Source organism: Tyto alba, unplaced genomic scaffold (genome assembly GCF_018691265.1).
Source record: "Tyto alba isolate M040663 unplaced genomic scaffold, T.alba_DEE_v4.0 Super-Scaffold_2, whole genome shotgun sequence".
NCBI classification, from domain to species: Eukaryota; Metazoa; Chordata; class Aves; order Strigiformes; family Tytonidae; genus Tyto; species Tyto alba.
The window spans coordinates 43,276,734-43,290,210 of NW_024881282.1; the positions used below are offsets into that span (position 1 = coordinate 43,276,734).

At 36.3% G+C, this 13,477-nt stretch overlaps 1 protein-coding gene across 3 annotated transcripts in view; it reads left to right on the plus strand.

Annotated features, from left to right (window-relative positions):
• Positions 1-13,477, plus strand: part of MGAT4C (MGAT4 family member C) — a 440,656-nt gene that overhangs the window by 5,391 nt on the left and 421,788 nt on the right. The gene's annotated exons all lie outside the window — the stretch shown is intronic.

Genomic DNA, 13,477 nt, shown 5'->3' on the forward strand with positions numbered 1-13,477 from the left:
GTTCATAACTGTGTTTAGTTAAACTGCCTCCTTTCTCCAGTATGTCCTCCTATCCTTTTTGCTCATCTTTCATTTGTCAGGTTGAACTTTTCTGGTACGGTATGACAGAAGTGAGAGAAACTCAAATTTAAGAGGTTCTACTTTACAAGACTGTTATTTTTGATGAAATATAGGGAAAAGTGTGCTATCTCCAGCTGTTTGTTCATATACAGGATAGGAGTGAAATGGATTAATAAGCAATTTTAGCTAGACTCTGCTTGTGAAGTCATGAAGAGAAGACATTGCCAAACTGAACAGATAAAAAAAAAAGTCAGACTCCCAAAATATTTAAGTTGGCTAAGAAAACTATTTTGGTCTGTTTTCTGTGTTCTGTATGCCTAAGAGCATTAATAGATCTCTTGCAATTAATGTAGCACAGTCTCTGAAATTAGGGATGATTTTTAGCACTATGAAACCACTGAAATATCACTCCCATATCTGGCCTTCCTTGCTCAGCAGTTGATTCAGTCCTCTTCCACTCCTATGTACAAGCTGATATTCTCCTTCTTGCTGTAATCCATGTTAACAGTCATGTATGTTTTAATATTGTTCCTTGTAGGAAGCGAGAGTGTGCATAACTATGATGCAACAGCTGATCCACTTCAGCATCTTACTAATGCTGCAGAGATGTCATGCTATGTCCTTCTGTCTTCTGGAGAGGCTTTTCAGCAACTTTGAGTCTGGAGCTTGCCAAACCACTTTAAGCACAAGCCTGATGGAAAGCTAACTCAGCAGAAAAAAATGCATAGTTTTTCAATAGTTTAGTAATTTGGATCATGTCAGCTAAGTACCTGATGAATCTGAGACCTGAACCGCATCAACAAAAGACCAGCAAGACTGAGGCTGTTAGAGGAATGGGATAGAAGGAGGGGTTTTCTCCCTTTTGCTGCAGTAAACTGTTAGATTACAACAGCTATAACATTTAACCTCACCATAAAACTGCCTGGCACTCTTTGTACGTCTCCCTTACCTCCTGTCAAAAAGTGTCAGTAGAGGAAAAATGAGATCTCTACTCACTTTTAGAGAAGGCCTTATTGCTCTGGTGTGTACCTCCTTGGGAAAAAGCAGCCTGGTAGCCAAACAGGGAGATTGAAATCACTTAGAGCTTTGAAGCTTCCCTTGCCATCAAAACACCCAATGCAACACTAGTTGAAGTGGTAAATCAATAAGGATCTCTAACAACCATCTGTATAGATTATTAGATCTAGTTAAACAACACCCAAACCTGATCAGTTTTATATAAATGGGAAAATATGCTTATATACTCAATAGTGATTTTTTAAGATTTGTTTTTGTTTTGTTTTGTTTTTGTTGTTTTCTCACTGCAAATTGTTTTCCAAAAACTCTTTGGTTTCTTTACTTGTTTTTTGTAGTTTAGGGTCTGTCAGTCCTGTGAACTGCCCCCATTAATATCTGTGGGGTTGACTGATTTCTTTCTTTGTTTCTGGCTGCCACTGCAATGTTGAAGATTAAAGGCACAGGGCACACTATGCTAAATATTTAGGTAAGTCTTGAAATGGGCAATGCTTTAAGTGTTTCCAAGTTCTTGTGTGTGTTTCTGTGTTTAATCTTCAGCTTGATCAGTACCACCTTTTTTTCTATTTATTTAGAAAATGCATAATTCTTGAGTGGAACTCCTACCTAATACAGTAAAATAGAATAACAGAATCATAGAATGGTTGAGGTTGGAAGGGACTTCTTCAGGTCATCTGGTCCAACCCCCTTGCTCAGACAGGGCCACCTAGAGATGGTTGTCCAGTACCACAACCTGTCGGCTTCTGGATATCTCTGAGCATGGAGACTTCACAACTTCTTGGGACAGCCTGTGCCAGTGCTCAGCCACCCTCATAGTAAAGAAGTGTTTCCTGATGTTCAGAAAGAACCTCCTGTGTTTCAGTGAGTGTTCATTGCCCCCGGTCCTGTCACTGTGCACCACTGAAAAGAGCTGGGCTCTGTCTTCTTTGCACCTTCTCCTCGGGTATTTGTACAAATTGATAAGGTCCCCCTGAGCATCCTGTTCTCTAGGCCAAACAGTCTCAGTTCTCTTAGCCTTTCTTCATAAGAGAGGTGCTCCAGTCCCTTCATCATCTTTGTTAGACTCTCTCCAGTTTGTCAACATCTCTCTTGCATTGGGAAGCCTGGAGCTGGACACAGTACTCCAGATGTAGCCCCACTAGTTCTGTGTAGAGAGGAGGGAACACCTCCCTCCACCTACTGGCAATGCTTTGCCTAACACAGCTCAGAGCCTTCTTTGTGGCAAAGGCACCTTACTGGCTTATGATCAACTTGGTGTCCACCAAGACCTCCTGGTCCTTTTTTACCAGGCTGCTTTCCAGCTGGATGGCCCTTAGCATATACTGTTGCATGAGGTTGCTCTTCCCCAGGTACACGACTTTGCACTTCTCCTTGTTGAAATAATTAATACATTGCTTAAAAAGATTATAAAATCTACTTTCTTTTTATCTACCTCAAAATTGTTCTGGGGATCCCAGTCAACATTATTTATTTTATTTTCTTAAAAAAAAAAAAAAAAAAAAAAACTGCCCTGCAGTTTAGAACTACTATTTTATGCCAGAAAATCAAGCTGTTCCTTTTTTGTCTTATTTCATCTTAATGTTTCCTAGCTACTCTGTAAAGGTATGATGTCACCAGCCGTCACAAACGGTGTTCCTCAGGGTTCAATTCTAGGGCCAATTCTGTACCATATATTTATCAAAAATCTAAATGCAGGAGTTGATTGCACCATTAGCAAGTTTACTGGTGATACTGAGCTGGGAGTTGCTGTTGACTCTTTTGAGGGACAAGAGGCCTTGCATAGAGATCTAAATAGATTGGAACATTGGGCTGTGATTAATAGGATGAAATTTAACAAATCTAAATGCCAGATTATGCACTTGGGGTGGAGTAACACTGGATTACGAGTATAACATGGGAGAGGAGTAGCTGGAGAGCAGCCCTGCACAAAGGGATGTGGGGGTGCTGGTCCACAGCGGGCTCAACATGAGCCAGCAGTGAGCCCTGGCAGCCCAGAGGGTAAACCCCATTCTGGGGTGCATCCAACACAGCATAACCAGCCGGGCAAAAGAGGTGATGGTCCTGCTGTATTCACAGCTGGTGCAGCCTCACCTTGAGCACTGTGTGCGGTGCTGGGTGCCACAATGTAGGAAGGTTGTGAAGGTTCTTGAATGAATGCAGAGGAGGGCAACAAAGGTGGTGACAGGGCTGGAAGGAGTATCCTGTAAGGAGAGGCTAAGGACTTTGGGTTTGTCTAATTCGGAGAAAAGGAAGCTGAGGGGCAACCTCGTTGCTCTCTGCAGCTTCCTGAGGAGGGGAAGCAGAGACGTAGGTGCTGATCTCTTCTCCCTGGTGTCCAGTGATTGGACAAGTGGGAATGGTTCAAAGCTGCACCAGTGGAGGTTTAGACTGGACATTAGGAAGCATTTATTTAGTGAGAAGGTGATCAGACACTGGAACAGGCTTCCTAGAGAGGTGATCAATTCCCCAAGCCTGTCAGTGTTTAAGAGGCCTTTGGACAATGTCCTTAATAACATGCTTTAACCTTTGGTCAGCTCGGAATTGGTCAGACAATTGGACTAGATGGTTGTTGGTGGTCCCTTCCAACTGAAATATTCTACTTTATTCCTATTCTATTCTGTTCTGTTCTGTTCTGTTCTATTCTATTCTATTCATCTGTAGGAATATCTATATCTATATATTATACATATCTGTAGGACATATATATATCTGTAGGAATGCAGAAATTATCTGATGACTGCATGTATTGGTGAGAAAGAAGAATTAAATGAATGGGAAAGCTATTGAATTTAACATCTTTGTTTAAAACTGAAACATGGATGATATAATGTAATTTTAGCTTTTGGAGAGTGAACAAAACTATGCAAAATATGTTTAACTTGAGATATCATCCAAAGAAAGACTGCAATCTGAATTATTGTGCAAGGGAATGATTCAAAACTTAACAACAGTGAAGGAGTAAGGGACTCCTATGAGGAATACCTCAACTGAAGTTGTGATATCAAGGTTTTATATAATCAATATGCCCCTTAAGATTCTGAGTTATCATAAAGGTGATGGTGATAACTAAGTAAGTGATGAGGACCTAGTGATCTAAGCAATCATATTATTTCGGCAGAAGCCAATATGAGAAAGAGAATGAAGTGTCTCAAATCTGTCAACATTTTGGATTCTACCACACTTAAAAAAATCTCTATAGGTGGATCGTACAGAAGGAAAGGAGGAAGAAAGATTGAAGGTACTACTGTGTGAAACTGTCAGTTTGTCTTGACTGATTGGTTGGTGTGCTGTGTTAAATTTAATGTATTCTACTATTTCTCCACTAGTGAGAAAATGTATTATTACTTGATTAGTTTAGATCCTTAATTGGGACAAAGGAGACTTGATATTTTAGTTCTCCAAGTTTCTGGGTGAGAAAAAAAGCTGATATACATATATATTGTATATATACATATATTGTATACATATACAAATATATGTATTTGAAACTCAGCATTAACTCAGGAGCCAGTAATTGCAAATGGGTCATCCCCAAAACTGCTTTTTTACATTTTTTCTGAATAGAATTACTGTGATATCATAGGGGGAAAAATACAGTGATTTATTATTGGAATATAATTTATTCATAAAAGGTTGCCTGTACTTAAAGTGTAATTAAGTGTATGAGCCAGAATATTTACAACAAGTTTAAAACATCTTTTGCTTCCTAATCCAAGTGAATCACTTTTCAAGACCACAGAAGACAGAAGGCTACATACATACGTATGTATATATATGTCTCCATTATTGTTATTATATTAATAATATATATTGTTATTAATATAGTATTGTCTAAATCCTATCGGAAAAGTTTTTTAAAAATCAAAATTAGGCATTTTGGAATTAGGCATGATAGAAAAAGCAAGAAATAGTAACTCCTTGTACACTTAATATTAGCACTAGCTGCAAGCAGCTAGTATATTTGAAACTTATATGAACTGAATGGTGCTTGAACAGATGACATCATTCTATTTTTCCTGTAGAGGCCAAAAGTAGCATAATATTTAGTATATGGCATTAGATGCTATTTCACGTTACTTACATAGACAGTTCCAGGCTCCTGAGGACAAACATAAAACATAGGGGGTTTTTTGAGTGAAAATACATATGTAGATAAGCTGAAGGACACTTTCGTATATAACAAATATTTCATTTTCCTTAGGCATCTCTGTATCGGCCACTGCCAGAAACATTTAAATAGCATTCAGTTTCATTTTGTTCTTATGATGTCTTTGTACATTTTAATAGTATTTCTCTGCTATCACCGGCTTTCAAATTTCACTTTAATACTTGCAAATGCAATTACAAACTGTAAATTGCAAACATCATAATTTTTTATGACGACACTAAATGGAACTTAATCATATGCAAATCCATATAATTCCGTTGGTTGCTTTATTTTGTTTACTATTATTAGAAGACACAAAATAACAGGAACAAAACCTGAATTCTTATTTGAACTTGAAATCACTTGGCCACATAAAAGTGGCAATGACATTTTCTCATACTGATTTTGATTAAATATTGGTAGACAACCATGTTTACAGAAAGAGTTCAAATTCCATACTGAAAGCATCTCCACACATCTAAAATGAAAGAGGGAGTATAAAAGAAGGGATGGATAGAAACACAGATAAACACGTGAGCAGAAATATTAAACACATGACAACATTCGCTATAGTGCATTGTTTCATAAAGATCTTGGTGGAGAAAATTGGCAGGATGATGGGTTGAACCATAAAGAGCAAGCAATTATGTTTTGAGATGATAAAGATCATTTACTAAGTGTGCTGCATTTATTCAAAATAAAAGTACTGCAAATGGTATACCTAATGGTATAAGAATGGCAGACTTCCAGGTCATTTTGGAGAAATACTTGGCCTCTGTGTGTGGTAAGGTAGTCTTCTAAGTACATGCAGATAAAATCTATTAATTATTTCATAAAAATAAATGTGAAAAAAATATTCTATATTGATAAAGAAGCAGGAAAAAACAGTGCCCAGGAAAGATAAAACAAAGTTCTGAAAAACTTCTTAATCCATAATTCCATGCAGGTAGTTCACTTTTCTTCTGAACAAAACCTGCAGGATGTCTTTTCAAATCCTATGTTTGCATGAACACATAAGGACAAACTATTTATTTCTAATAGCTTGAAACTTCTCAGCCTTAAGGATATTTTAACTGAGGGAATGAATCCCTCCTGAGTTTCCCTCCTATATAATAAGGGATTTGTACAAGACGTTCACTAGCACTAGATCTTCTTTCCGTTAGCTTTGTTCCATAGCCAGGGATTCCTGTAGAGATTTCCTGTAGGTCCCTTACGGGCCCTGTGGTGAACATTTAAATTTTTCAGTATTGTCAGGTGGTGTAACTGAATCTCAAGAATGCACAGCCGATATGCAATACCCATTCCCAACCACAGATACAAGGTATGCAAGTAAACACGCATTTGGTTCAGTGCCAGTACTGCATGTCAAAATTCTCAGCCTCAAATGAAACCTGTCTTACCCAAGCATACACATACAAAGGCCCATACAGAGAGCAGTGTAATACTCTGAAGGCCTTAAAAAGTATTTTAGTTTTCAGTTGTGTACTTTTTTTTTTTAAAAAAAAAAAAAAAAAGATTTAATTAGCTGCACTATAAAACACTATTTCATCACCAAGTGAAATTTTTTTTGGCTAAAAAATAGAAAAGCATAATTTCTGAATTTTATTTGTTCATCATGCCAAGTTGAAGTAGTTTATTGTCATGGTTTGAGCTCAGAGGGCAACTGAGTACCTTCCCTTGCTACCAAAACCCTTGTCACACATAAACAAACCCAACACACTTATCAACCTGAAATTTTATTCTTAGTGATTGAATTATTCTTCTAAAACAATCTGTCTCATTTTTTAAACAGTATATTACAAATTTACCATACAGAATTAGTAATATATGTGCAGTACTTTGACTTGTTTTATTTTCAAGTGTATTATTTTCAGTGTCTATAACAAAAAAAATGTGTATTTTATAAACCATTAGTGCATGTCCTCTGCTTTTTTACTTCATCTAACACTCCACTATTATTTAAAATGAATAATAATGATAATAAAAAAAAGAGCGACCAAGGTAGACTTGCTTCTGATGTTAGATGACAAGGGGTTCAGTGTGAATGTTTGTGAGTAGATATAGATGGATAGATAGATATGAATGCTATATGAAAAATAGTATCTTGTGATAAAAAAAAAAAAAAAAAGAAATAGACTTTCATACTGAATTGGAACATTTTAACTTAGCAGTGTTCTGATTAGTATTCTTAGACTGACAGTTAACTGGTTTGTATAGCAGATTGTTAAAAGATAATTTCTCTTACGTCTCAGATTTCTATTATGGTTTATAAAAAGGTACAAACAGACTATTTTGTAAACATATAAATTATGTTTATCTGCATGAATAATGATTTTTCTCAAACGTGATTATATGTTTTATTGTACATTTTTGGGAGCCAGGAATAAGACTCATCTATAATTCTCTGGAGAAAAATATTTGACTTTGCTGTAGAAGTCTTCTTTGGCAAAATACAGGATGAAGGAATTTCTTAAATATAGAAAGATCTGTGCCTTTTAGTGTAAATTTAATAAAATTCTAACTGGTCTATTTCAGGTAATACTTCTCTGCCTATTTTCCCTTCTCCATATTTCCCCCATTTTTTCCTTGGACCATAAGTCAACAACCAACATTATGTCAAAAATGCTGGGCTAAGCAGCTTCCTCCTCTCTAAATTCTTTCCTGACACTGATCCTCTTATCGATATGGCAGAAAGGGATGTACAGCTGGCTACATGGCTAACTAAACTGGAAAATACAAAAGTGACTTTCTAAAATATTTTCCATTCCCATTTAAACCATCTAACTGGAGAAGATTATGGAATGATTACTTTGGAAGCATAGGCTGCTTAATTAGCCTCTCTATTGACCACTCTCTCTCACGATAGTGCATATTTAAAGGAACACTGACTGAAAGCCCTGTTTCCTTTGTAATGTTTTCTCCTGTTGAATGCAGAGTTGGCAGAAACAACAGCAAGGCATCACACTTTAATTTTTAATGAAGTGCAGTGTAACCAGTATCAGTCTCATTTTAGTTGCATGGAGGTCAGTGTGGACACTCTCCAGAAGCTGAGTAGATTACCATTCAAATTTATGTAGACAAATTTGAGTCACATCCCAAATTGCTACTGGTTGCCAAAAGTAGTTCAAGTACCAGTGTTCTGCATTGCAATCTTACTGTAGACATATATTTAGTATTGCACCTCCTTGATGCTTCAGTATTATTATTGGGCCCTTGCTCTCCAGATGAATCCTTAGAACATGAGTGGTGAGGCAGTGTAAATGTGACTTTCAGCTTGCTTAGTGCTGTATTTGCTGTATGGAGACAGGGACCAGTATTTTGGTCATTCCTGTCAGATTTACAATACAGATCACTACTGTAATCGACTAGCATATTTTTATTGAGCAAAATTCACTTTTTTTAAGTTTCTTGCCCTGAAAATACCCTGTTTAAACCACACTCTTGCATGAATATTTCTTATTCAATAGGAGTTTGATTACAGAAACAGTAGATTCACTCATGGATTTAATAAAGACCAGTGCTGCTTAAAAGCCAAGTTATGTGTTTTAGTAACACATATATTTATTAACTGAGATATGTACTGTTCCCAGACTTTTGACATGTATAGTGTTTTAATGAAATGAGTTTGTGTAATGTGCAGAGAGTGCTAGCATGGTACTGTTTAATCAATTAGCTGAGAAGACAAGAAAAATATCTTCTTCCTGTGGATACATGACCCAATTGCTCCACATGTCACTGTTGGAGCCGATGATGGATATTTAATACTAAATAGGTGCTCTGTTTTGTACGTTGAAATATTACTTAATTACTTAAAGAATGTGGTTGTAGAACTGATAAATTGTATTACTTTGTCATATTGTATCAATTTGAATTAACTTACAATGTGAACTATGCAACATGATGTGGCACCCTGTAATTTGCCATAATTTGATATAATATAATTTAGCATATCAGAAATCTAAAACAAGTAAAACTTTGTCCATGATGAAACTCATGCTGCTCATTCAGGCAGATGTGAGAAGATTTTTTGCTAGAAAATAGAAAAGTATTTCACATGATGAGATTTCCCTAGAAATATTCCCTATACAACACAGTAGAACTGTTTAAGCAAAAGAAATCTTGGAGTTAATGAATTCTTAGTCTGAGAGTGGGTCTAAGGAATACTTTGAAGGGATGCCATTTTCATCAAAAGCCATCAGAATACAACACACTAGCATAGGATCTGGCTTTTAGCACAGTACACATCAACTTCACTTCCCAAGTCATTAACATAGGTATGTTGATCAAACTTAGGTGGAAAAAATATTTTACATGTAACAGTTGGTGGAATCATAACTTTGTATCTGATCAGTAAGTCAGGAGATTTATGTATAACATGGAAACCATGTCAGCTGGAACTGACAGTGTCAGACAGGTATCACCTATAGTATGAGAAGGTGGTTGACAGAAATTTCATTACTTGATTAGGGTTTTAACTGTTTTGCGTACTCTAAGTAACCTCTTCTTATCAGCCTCAGGCACTTACTGGAGCATAAAGCCCTGAGGACTAAAGAGAAAGAAGAAGAACAAGGTGAATGACACAGAAAAAAGATAAAGTTATTATGTTTGTCATAAAGAAAATTTATTATATTTTTTAGACTGTCCATATAAATGGGAGTAAAACAATGCTCCAAATAAAGCAGGAGAAAATCATACATGTTATTTCAGTCTTTGACAAAATTACTTTACTAAGCTACAGGTATATGAAATAATCTAAAATTGAAATTCATGCTGAGCTTTGAGATGTAGCAATCTTCTAGCCTTGAAACAACAGAAATCTTCATAATGGTTAGTCAGAGAGTAATATATGAAAAAATACTAAATACTATCAATTTGTGGCAAGGTTGTGTTTTTAAAGATGAATTGTAAAAGTTTATTCTTTATTTGAGATGTAAAAATGAAAAATCTAACTTTACCTTATAAACATTTCATATAAACTGTTAAAAAGTACTGAGAGTCTTGATACCCACTTTTTCTATATCTCACTGTATTCTGTAGGAGAGAGTTTCTGTAAGAAGCAAAACATTTCAGAAACTTTTTTTTTTTTTTAGTACTCACAAATATTTTTATTCTTCTATCTGTTCAGTTAAGTAATTACTGATAATTCAATGACTTAAGAAAGAAGATAGATTAAAGTAAATTTTGGATCTTTATCAGCCCACAGACTGCCTTATTCATTTGGGATGACCTAAAGGCACAGTAGGCAAGAAGCAGCTCTGATTTTTAAGAATACCTGTATTTAGGAAGCTGATCATTTTGAAACTTTATACTTGTACTTATATTTTGTAGAAGACTGATTCTGTCATCTAATGTCTGACAACAGCATCTCTAATTAATGACACGAGGACTTACATGAAGGAAACAGGCATCCTGGTGATCTGTATCTTCTTCCAGACCCTTTTGAAGGACTGGTGGCACAATCATTTTAGTTTAGCTGTAACGTGGCCTTGCTCTGACTGGGAACATTAAGTCAAATGTCCTTCAGATATTCTTCCTACTTAAATTAATCTATGATCCTGTGAGTCTATGTAATACAATGATTTGAACATGCATGGGGGTTTAAAAGAGTACAAACACAATAAAGCAATATCGCAGAACTGCAGAATGGCTGAGGTTGACAAAGTCTTCTGCAGATTATCTGTTTCAACCCTTATGCTCAAAGAAGGACTAGCTACAGCAGGTTATGCAGGGCTGTATCCTGTTGTGTTTTGAAAATCTCCAGAGATGGGGATGCCACAAAATCTATGGCAAATCTCCTGTGTTTGATCACCCTGACAGTGAAGAAGTTCTTATGTTTAGGAGGAATTTGTTGTATTTCAGCTTGTTCTCATTGCCTCTTGTCTAGTCACTAGATAACACTGAGAAGAGACTAGCTCTGTCTTCTTTACACCTCTCTTGAACAGACCTTTCTTCTCCAGGCTGAACAGACCCAGATTTCTCAGCTTCTCTTCATATGAAAGATTCTTCAAGGCCTTAGCTATCTTTGTGGATTGTTGCTGGACTTGCTGCAGTAGGTCCATGTCTCTCTTGGACTGGGAAACACAGGACTGGATGCTGCTCTCCAGTTGTGTCTCATCAGGACTGAAGAGAGTGGAAGGATCACTTCCCTCAACCTGCTGTCAATAGTCTGCATAATGCATGTCAGGATGTTCTTGGACTTCTTTTCTGAAAGGGCATATTGCTGGCTCATGGTCAGCTTCTTCACCAGTACCTCCAGGGCTTTCTCTGTAAAGCTTATTCTTAGCTAGTTGGCCACCAGTGTGTATTGGTGCCTGATGTTGTTCCTCCCCATGTACAGGACACGTCATTTCCCTTTGTGGAACTTCATAAGGTTCCTGTCTGCACATTTCTCCACCTTGTCAAGGTCCCTCTGAATGGCAGCACACCCATCCACCCATCTCATGAATCCTTGACACTCTGCCCAATGTTATATCGTCTAGAAACTTGTTGAAGTTACACTCTGTCCCATTGTCTAGGTCATTAACGAAGAAGTTAAAAATTGTTTGCCTTGTTGTTGGCCAGTAGTGACTAAAGGCACATCTAACCAGTAAAGACCAACGTGAACAAGACATCGGATACCTCAGCCTTTCCCATGTTCTTTGCCACCAGTTCCCCTGTTCTGATCATCAGCATTTTCCCTCATATTCTTTTTGCTGATGATAAATATGTAGAAGTCCTTTCTGTTGCCCCCTCACCAGATTCACAAGTCCAGGTGGTCTTTGGTTTTCCCTTGCATGTTTGGACAGTGTCTTTATATTCCTTCTGGTGGCCAGGCCCTGCTTTCAATTCTTGCATGCTTCTTATTTATGTTTAATTTTTGCTAGGATCTCCTTGTCACCTTTAAAGGCCTCCTGTCACATTTTCTTGCCTGACATTTTCGACGTGATAGAATAGATAATTTTGGATCTTGGAGGAGCTGATCTTTGAGAATTGAGGGACTATGTGATTTACATTAATTCTGTGTGTTAGCTTTCACAAAATATTTTTTTTTCCAAAAAGTGATAGCTTGCCTTGACTCAGAATATTCTTAGAATAATATTAAACACATTAAGCACAGAAAAGGACTATTTAAAAAGAAGTTGACTTCCTTGTGAGTGATGACAAATTATAATCAACTGACATCACATGAAGAATTGTGACTTTCTCAGCTAAATAAAAAAGCTTTCTATAAAAGCTTCCTTTGTCAATTTAGTGCTAAAAGTAATAAGTGATTCTGAAATAGCAGAAAAATTGTGGGTAACAAAATTAGCAGTATACAAGATCCCTGATCCTTGAATCCATTTTCTGACAATAGAAAATGTCATTATTCTTTAAAAGAGTGTGAAGTTGTCTTTTTCTAGAAAGAACTTGATATTTAATACCACATTTAAGAAAAATAGATGACAACTATAGCATGTTCAAAGTACAAATCATTTTATTACTTTATCACAAGTTTTTACTTGCTCCTACATGTACATATAGAACATACTTTGTGTAGTGTATACTATATATGTAGAGTTGTCATAGTTTTTGCTTCCCTTATCAAGCAATAATTTTTTATATAAGCTAATACATCAATATCCCATCTTCTTTTTAGTTACTTTTGTCCAAATTCCTACCAAAACATCCAGTGATTTCATAACAAGTATGAAAGCAGGTACTAAATTAGGTACCAGTGCAAAGAGAACCACTGTGAAGTTTGGGAGTGTTCTGTTTCTTAATGGCTACCTAACTTGTGGATATAAATGTGCATATGTACAGTGAGTTTTTTTCTCAGGCACAGTCCCCAGATAAGAAGGGTCATGTCAATGAATGTCTGTTTTCATGGAAGCAACTCACAAAGCCTACTGTTGGGGTTTTATGTGTGGGTTGCATACCTTCAGCAATTTGTTCTTAGGCATTTCACACTGTACTCATATTCTAACATACACAGTCTCACTACAGAACCAATTTCCAAATTGCTTCTTTAAATTCATGGACATATTTATGTATCAGCTCATAATGATAAGGGTGGAACATTCTCACACTTAAAAAAGATCCTACAACATTTTGGTGTTTTTTGGTTTTTTTTGGTGTTTTTTTTTTTTTGTTTTGTTTTTGTTTTGTTTTGTTTTGTTTTGTTTTGTTTTTTTTAAGAACAACAGGTATACTGTACCTTCATTCTCTGAATTTTAACCATCTTTTTTCAGTCAGATTTTTCAGTATGTGATAGTATGTCAGCTCTCTTAGTGAATTCAT